This window comes from Rousettus aegyptiacus, unplaced genomic scaffold (assembly GCF_014176215.1).
Source record: "Rousettus aegyptiacus isolate mRouAeg1 unplaced genomic scaffold, mRouAeg1.p scaffold_m13_p_3, whole genome shotgun sequence".
Classification (NCBI taxonomy): Eukaryota; Metazoa; Chordata; class Mammalia; order Chiroptera; family Pteropodidae; genus Rousettus; species Rousettus aegyptiacus.
This window is the reverse complement of record NW_023416306.1, coordinates 103841618-103850724: the sequence shown is the minus strand read 5'-3', so window position 1 is coordinate 103850724 and position 9107 is coordinate 103841618.

Sequence of the window (9107 nt, the reverse complement as noted above, 5' to 3'; positions counted from 1 at the left end):
TCTAATGGCTCTATAGGAGTATCTCATTGAGATTTTAATTTGCATTTCTCTAATGACTAATGATGTTGAGCACTTTTCATATGATAATTAGCCTTTGTGTATCTTCGGTGAAATATTTTGCCAATTTTTTAATTTGGTCATTTATATTTTATTAATGATTTGTAAGAGTTGTCTATACATTTCAGATTGTCTTTTATGAGATATAAATTTTTATTTATATTTGCAAATGTTTTCTCCTAGTCTATTTTATTTTTAATGGTGTCTTTTAAAGAGCAAAAGCTTTTTGTTTTTATAAAGTTGAATTTATTTTTTCTTTTATAAAATGAGCTTTGTGTGTCATGTCTAAGATATCTTTTCTTAACCCAAAGCCACAAAGTTTTTTCCCCCTGTATTTTCCTTTAAAGGTTTTATAATTTTAGCTCTTTTATTTAGGTTTATAACACATTTTTAGTTGATTTTTATGTATTATAATAGGTAAGAATTTTTCTCTTTTTTTTGCATATGAATACTTAATTGTTACAGCATCATTTGTTGAAAAGACTATAATTCTTTGCAGAATGAATTGCCTGGGTACCTTTGTTGAAAATCAGTTAACCATAATTTAAGGATTTATTTCTGGACATTCTATCCTGTTTCATTTAACTATTTGTCTCTCCTTATGCCAGACTCACACTGTTTTGATGACTGAATCTTCATAATCAGTTTTTAAATTGGATGGTATAAGTTCTATGTTGTTCTTTTAAAATTTGGTTTTGACTAATCTAGGTCTTTTGTGTTGAATCTCTAGACAAATTTGGGGGATTATGAGATGTACTGGTCCTAGCATAAATATATTCGTTCTGTAGCAGTAGTCTAATAGAATGAGAATAGCTATTTAAATATCAGCTGGGTGCTAGGTTAGAAACAAAACTCTGTGGTGTTAGAGTGCTAGACTTAGCCAATATATAATGCCATGTCCTCAAAATCTAGAATAAGTAGGTTAAAAAATAAGATTGGCCTCTCTCACTGCCATTTCCAGTGACCGATTTGCAAAATTTATGCTTTTGACCTTAAGATATGTAGCTAAAGAGGTCCCCATTTCCAGAGGTGACACCTCCTGTCAGAGAACAGAAAACTGACAAGGAGTAACATTTATTCATCAGCCCCTATTGGTTGAGGATTGCCCAAGAAGATGTTAACTTTTCTGCACTTATGGGCTTTGCACATCTGCAGGCCTAGCAGGCTTCTTCCCCTGAAATCTCATGCCACAGCTCAGGTTTTTTCCTAGGTTCAAGGTTTCTACTGACCTTGAAGCTGTGACTATTGCCAGATTTCTTTAGGATCTTAACACCAGTGGACCAGCAAACAAAGAAAGGAATTCCTGATAACCTTGAAGAGCTAGGAGTGCTTGCTACATACGAGAACAGAGCTCAAGGCATTAACTGGAAGATTTCTTGGTGTATTAGGCATGGTAATAGTAGCAAATGGGCAATTGCCGTAATTGCCATTCAATAATGGCAAAGCTATTGAGGGCTCGGACCCATCGGGGATGAAGGTTTATGTCACTCCACAGACAAGCAGCCAGATAAACTGAAGTTAGGGTTTAGTATGAGGGAAATTTAGAATAAATGATGAAGACAGGAGATGAGTACCAATTAAGGTCTTTTGACCAGTATAGCAGAATATGGGGCTGATCGTATCTTGTTTCACAAACCCCTCCAGTTCTGTCTTTTGAAGGCCAAAACCTAAAAGACTTGGTTAGGAATTGAACTTAATTGAATGACAGGAACACTTCAAGGGATAAATTGTGTCAGATAACTCTTGTTCGCTACTGTATTTTCTTGGCCTCATCTCTGATTCTAGGCATTACCCTAGCAAATAAGTTCTCTGTAGGCTTCAATTTATCTAGAACTGACAGCATCTTGTCTCAAGCATGCACCAAAAATCTTTCAAGCTTTCTTTGACATTGCACCATGGAATGCTGGTGGGGACATATTCAGGGAATATGCGGGCCTAGTTGGGAATGTGGGGGAGTTGAGCTCATGGCTACTGGGGCAAACCTGCACCAAGAGGGGATGGAAGATGATCAATAGATGCTTTTTCCCTCCAATTCTCAGATAGAAATTTCTTTGAGACACAGCAGTGTGTCAGTTTTTACTGCTTCCCAGTTTCAATCCCTGTGCTCGCTTACCCCTGGTCCCAGGGATCGACTCTTAATAAACTACTTATACCCGACTCTTTGATGCAGATTTTGCTTTCAATATTAAAAGCATATCTTTTCCCCCTTGTTTCATTCAAAGCAGTTTCCTCTTTCTTCTGATGTCTTGGCTTCAGCCAAAATCCTTTCCTAGAGTGTCTCGTCTGTCCCTAGTAGGCTCGTGAAAATATATTCATCAAATGGAGATGTTTCCTTCCCTAAATAGAACTTAAGTACCTTCTTTTTTTATTTATAGCTGACTGTTTTTAGCCTATAAATGGCTTCAATTTATTCCTATCTGAAACATCCATATACACAGACACATCTACTCACATATATTTCAAGACAAAACAAAGTCACAAAGATCACAAAAACTATTCACTTGACTTTATATCTTTCTTCTTCTCAAAATAATAGCTGACATTTATTGTTTACCATATGCCAGGTGCTATCTAGCAAATTACATGCAATATCTCATTTTATTTTCACAAAACTCTAGGTGATACTATTATTTTCCCTAAATGTATGGAGAAAAAGCTGTAGTTCTTTGATGTTAGGCAGCTTGCTCAAGGTCATACATTCAATGTTTGAGCAGGGATTAAAACCCAAGTCTCTCTCCCTTTGGAGTATGCAACCAGGGTTGCCTTAAGTATCACAGTTATTGTTTTCAACTCACCTCTCATTCTTCTCAATTCACTACAACACTTCCCATTGAAACAGGATTTGTTAAATCCAATAGATAGATACTATTCACCCTTACCTTAGTCGACAGTCTGCAGTGTTTGGTAAAGTTGATTAATCCTTCATCTCCTTCTGAATTTCCCCTGACTGGTGGCTCTTACTGTTTGTTCATGATCTTTTTCATAGGTATTTTTTTTTTCACCCAAAATTTAAATATTGTGATTACAAGCTTTAGTTCTCAATTTCTTTTCACTTTATAATCTCTCTTTGGGTGGCTGTAACTACTTCCTTACACTGACCTCTTTACCTAAATTTCCTACAGACAATTCATATAAAATTTAAATAATCATTATCCCCTAAAGTTATTTTTTTTTCTCTTTTGTAACCCAGTCACCTACCTGCTAAAAGTAGAAACTTGGAAACTTCCTTGAGGTATGTAGGAAAGTTTATTTCAGACCGTCCATGTTCTCAAATATTATCAGCTTTAGGGGTTAAGGTGGGGAGCTATCAGAGAAACCTCAGTTCAGAGACGTAATTGCAAGAGCTGGAATATGAGGGATAGGAATGACTTCAGTAGGGAATGGCTAGATGTTTTGCAGGTGATTTGGAAAATACAGTTTCTTTGTATTTTTGGAGATTGAAATGGAAGGTTATTGAGGAAAAAGCCATTCAGGAGGAAGGAGCTTTCAGTTCACTTCTGATTGTTTGCTGCTATTACCATTTTTACTAAATAGTGGTGTTTATGAAAATATTTTTTCATGATCCATTTCTACCTAAAAGCTTTGAACTGTGGATATATATGAAAAATCTGCTCTAACTTGCTTCAGTCCTGGGACTAGCCTTAATAGAATATGCAGCAGTGTTTATTTGCAAGCTGATTATGAAACTTGTTTTCATTTTAACACTTCTTGATTTATTAAACTCATTTAGAATTTTAGAGTTTTAGATTCTTCAGAACTGATTAAAACAAAGTACTATTGTCCTACCCAGAATAGAAGCCCTTCTTTATATTCCATGGGAAGTCATTTTTTTTTAAGACCAGATTTGTTTTTTGATTTTGACACCTGTATATTGTAAACAGTTTTCCTTGGCCAACTGCTAAAGTGATCTTTAGAAATAAAGACAATGGAGATAGTCACAAGGCTTTTTGGAATTGCCAACTGCATGTCCCTTTCTGTATCATCTTTGTTAATCATGTCTACTACTAATGGCATAGTTATAAAAAAAAAAAAATCATTCTACCTGAGGAGAAAAACATACCTATTGACTCTTATGAGTCGAATCAGATGAATCCAGTTATTTGGATGGCAGAATTGCTTTCCATATGATGCAATTGACCTCTTTTGGGGGACACATCAGACCACACATAAACACCTGGACCCTATAATTAGGTCCCCTGAGGAGCCTGTTTGTTTAGATCTCAATAGCAGTATAGGCCTTGTGTTGATCTACATAGTCTTCATTTTATATCTACTACAAAAGACAGTAGTACACTTACTTGATTATTAATATTTTTAGTAATAGTATTCTTTTCAAAGAATAAAACGGAAAACCTCATTGATTTAATGATATACTAACGCTTGCTTATTTCAGTGTTGTTTCTTTAAATATATATATGTATGTGTGTGCGTGTGTGTGTGTGTGTGTGTATACACACACATATAGATATGTATATATAATCAGCGATTGCCCTTATAACTGAGTCTATGAGTTTCAGAATAAGGTGATCTAAAATTATTTTCAAATGCATAGCTTTATTGAGCCAGTACTAATAAGACTCTTATTTTACTTTCTATACTCATTCCATAATACCACATTGCTGTTTGCAAATGTCATTCTCATAGACCAGTTGTTAACTTTTAAATCTTTTCTCTGCTCATTAAAATAAAACACAAATAGCTTAGATAGCCAATTTTTTAAAATGCAGACCATAAATATCTTTAAGAAAAGAATTTTTAATCTGACAGATTTTTTAAAAAAGATTTAAATTATAAAATTTTCCTATTGACTACCTAGCCAATACTTTGTGTTTTATAATTGTGGAAGAAAAAAACCTCACTTTATCTCAGTTTGGTAAATATTTTAAAATGCAATGACCATACACACAGTTTGGTTCTTCAATTACTTTTCCTCCACACTGACAAACCATCTAACGCTATTTAATGGCTTCTCCTAGAGCGCTTCATGATTCAGAGTCTTCCAGCTGTGACAAATCAAAAGGCACCTATGTATTCTTTGGGGTTTTTATTTGCAAAAATGTCAAAAATTCAATTTAGTTTTGATTTTGATGTACATTAATCTTCACAACCTTTTATGCATCAATTAACTGGTAAAAGTTATGAGGGCATCTCTTTATTGAATGTGTCATGAAGGCCTTTTAGTCTTTTCTTTTTTTTTTTTTTTTAGTGTATATTCTTTGCTGTTTTCACAGCAAAAAAGTGAGCTACACTTTTAAAGGAACTTTTCCTGGACTTTTCTTTTTGGAAGCCTGCTTTATATAAAAACAAGTTTAGTTGGAGTTAGCTAAAAGTGTATGCTTTCTATCTAGAATGGTTTATATGAGGTCATAGCAGGGACCTTTACAATGGAGGTATATATACACACATATATATGGAATATATATGGATATATATATGCACACATATATGCCAATACACACACACACACACATATACACACATACATGCATACATTTTACTTTTTCTAATTTTAAAATATTTATTCTTCACACATAGAACTAGAACAACTTTAGAAAGCATTTAGTTCAACTTGTTTTATGGATGAGAAAAAAGGGCAGAGTTAAGTTGGGCATCTTGTCTAAAACGAGCCAGTTAATAGCATATTCGAGACAAAATCTCAGCTTCTTTTAGATTCTCTAGAATGTCACGCAGCCCTTGTCACGTTGAAACAGATTTCGTGGTTAGAGGTTATAATTCTTTCATGCTCACCTTCATAAGAATGTTAACTGAGCTTCCACATTGATTTTCACAGTTGTGAGCTCCTTCAAAACAAGGCTATTCATGTTGCCCAGGATATCTCCAGTATATTCAATAAGACATTCTACCTTTAGCTTAACTAGCAAAAATGAGATAATTCTTAGTTGTGAGCAAAAGATGGACCTGCCCCTGCCCCACTAAAAGGGATGGACACCCTTTTAATTTTATACCACTCCTTTCACCTAAAACCTTTAACAGAAAAAGAGTGGTGCGGATATTTGGCTTTCCTCCCTCAAATTCATCAGTAGGACATAAATCACTTCTGAATGCTTCTTGCTTCATACCATTCTTTAACTTTTGGGGCCAACTTTCCACTTAATCTATTACTCCAGGACCCCAGACATGGTAATTAACCTCAGAGATGGAATTTAGTCAAAAATGCACTCTGCAAACAGTGTTACATTAGAAAATTTTAATTGTGTTCAGCAACATTTCTTAATTTAATCTGAAAGGTTACAGTATCTTTTATATTAATCAATAACCATTTAATTTCTGGATGAAGGTTGAAATGATTTTCTATGACTTACTAGCTTGGCATAAGGCTATGCTTTGGGCCATTAATTCACCTTGCAGAAGTCTTCGCTTGTATTCCTCTTTGCTCTGAGAGAGTGGGGCATCGTTTTAAGAAATGGGTCATTTTATTAAATGACAAGTCATAAGACAAACTGAACAATGATTTCTCTTTGAAGAGCACTAGGTCTAAAATAGTGGAGCTTTTTTTTTTTTTTAATTATTATTATGTACAGTACTTGGAATGAGAGGATCTTGAATCAGGGGCAAGGCTGTGGAATTCATCTCTCTCCCTCACTGAAGAGCTAAAAAGTGATTTTAGGATGTTGTAAGGTTTTAGATTGTTGTTGTAAGATGTCCAGTTGTTATTTTCTATTTAGAACATTGCTTTTCATATGAAGACATTTTTACATTATGTAGCATTTCTGTTCACAGACCCTATTAATGATGGCCATTATGTTAACAAATTACAATGATGATTTGGGGAAGTTTCCACCTACTCCTTATAACTTTTCTCATCTTACCAGTCTTTTGTATCTTCTCTCTAAGTCTATAGAATTTGTTCTCAGTATCAGTAGAGAGAAAAGTCAAGATCAAATTACAAATGACTTGGAGGTGCAAAAGCCTGAAGGTTCTATAGTCATGAAATTAGGATTATTAAAATGTTTTCCCACCGCTAGAATTTGGGAAGCACATGGCACAATAGCCTATGATATGCCTCAGCTAAAATCCTCAAATAAAAAAAAAATGAATTCTCTAATCTTTGCATTTGCAAGCAAGAAAGAAGGACTTTGGAAATCTAGTTTTGCAGATGAGGATGCCAAGTCTGAGTTAGATTAAGTGACATGTCAAAGGTCACGCAATTAATTAGTGGCAAATTTGGCACTCGAACCTTACTATGTTAAAACTCTTTCCACTAAAACCTTACATTTCTTGAATATTTTCAGCATTTGTTTTAAGGGAAGAAAGTGGCATAAAGTCTGTTCAAAGACTTGCCAAGAGTTCCATTAGACTTAAGCTTTTAAATATTGCTCTTCTGGCCGCTGCTCCTTGGCTAGTGTCTCATATCTCTGTATACAAGTCTCCCTGTAAGATCTCATACAAATACTCATGACTGCCCTGAGGCTTTGCCTGGATTTTCCGTTATGTTTGCAATCATTCCAATCCATCTGTCTCACAAAATAAGGACCTAAATGTTCTCAATTATACATTCATTTGTACTCCAAACATACTGTTAGCTACTAATGTCTGCTAATTTCACTTCAAGAACTCCAAAATTTGTGCCTTGCCCTCCATGGCCTTATCATCTTTCTCCTGGGTCATTGGAAAGCCCTCATCCCCCATCCCTTGGGTCTTCCCATCACTTGTTTTTCTTCTCAAGTCTACCTTCCACTCTCCCCAAAGTTAGTTCTTTCTAGAAACAAATCTGATCACAGTCATCTCTGTACTTAAAAAACTGTTTGACTCTGTAATGTCTTCACATTCTGGCTCACCCACCTCCCCAGGACAGAACAGCTCCCTGGCAGATGTATGTTGTGGTTGGGTAGCCCTGCTTGTCAACCTGCTCTGCATCAGCCATGATCTTTTATAACTCTGGCCTTGGCATATGACTCCCTTCTCCTGGAATACCTCCCTTTCCATTCATTGTGTCCAAAATTCTTATTCTAGCTCAAAACACAGCTAAGAAAAAAATTAATTTCTTATATAATATTAGTTGGCAATAGTGCACCTATCTCACTTTATTCATACATTTCTTATGACATTTATGGAATTATTTATTACAATTTTATATCTCTCTTATACCAGTCTATTCAAACTTCTTTGGGCCTAGCAAATAAAAGGCAAGCAACAGAGGCAAATGGACCTGGATTTGATCCCTACTCACCAGTCACTAACAATGTGACCTTGACACAGTCTTGATGATGCTCAGTTCAATTTCTTGAAAGTTGATAATAACACCACATTCGGATCTGATATAAGAAACAGCACTTATATATGCAAAATGCTATATACTGCATTGGTAAATCAATCGGTAAATGTAGATATTCCTTCCCGTATTCCCAACCTTTAAAAAAGTGCCAAGGATATTTGTTGAAATGGAAATAATACATGTATTAACACCTTTACAAACTTGGCTATGTGAAAAAATATATCTTCCATTGTTTCTTTATACCTGGCTAGGCTCTCAAGTTCTAGTTTTGGCTGATAGTGGCTATTTGCCAGTCCATGGTAGCTCAGTCACCTTCCTTATGAGAAGCTGTATTTTGGAAACTACTCAGTCAATTTAGGATTCCCTCCTAGATCTGCCTTCCTTCTCTTCAGGGAAGAGTAGGAGGATTCATGTACTCTCTAGGCATCTGAGGGATATTGAATCTGTATGCCATCCATGTTCCTGTCTGCCTTTAGCTGAGGTGTGGCCCTTCTCACCTGGTCTTGGACATTAGCATGTGGCCCTGTTATATTCACCACTGATGTCCTTAGGTAATAGAAAGAAACACTGAGTATATTTAAGAGGATCTCAGAACAGAAAGAATCATGGTCTGACTTCCTAGGCTGTATTTCTTCTAAAAGACTGCAAACTAAGTCCCATTTCCACATGACTCTAGAAGGCTGCGGGGAGTGGAGGAGGGATACAATTTAACCCATCACATTTTATTACTCTGGATTTTGGTTACTCTTTGGTTACTTTGCTGACCTACTCGGGCATTACCATACCATCTGAAGGTGCCCTCAGAAGTACACAG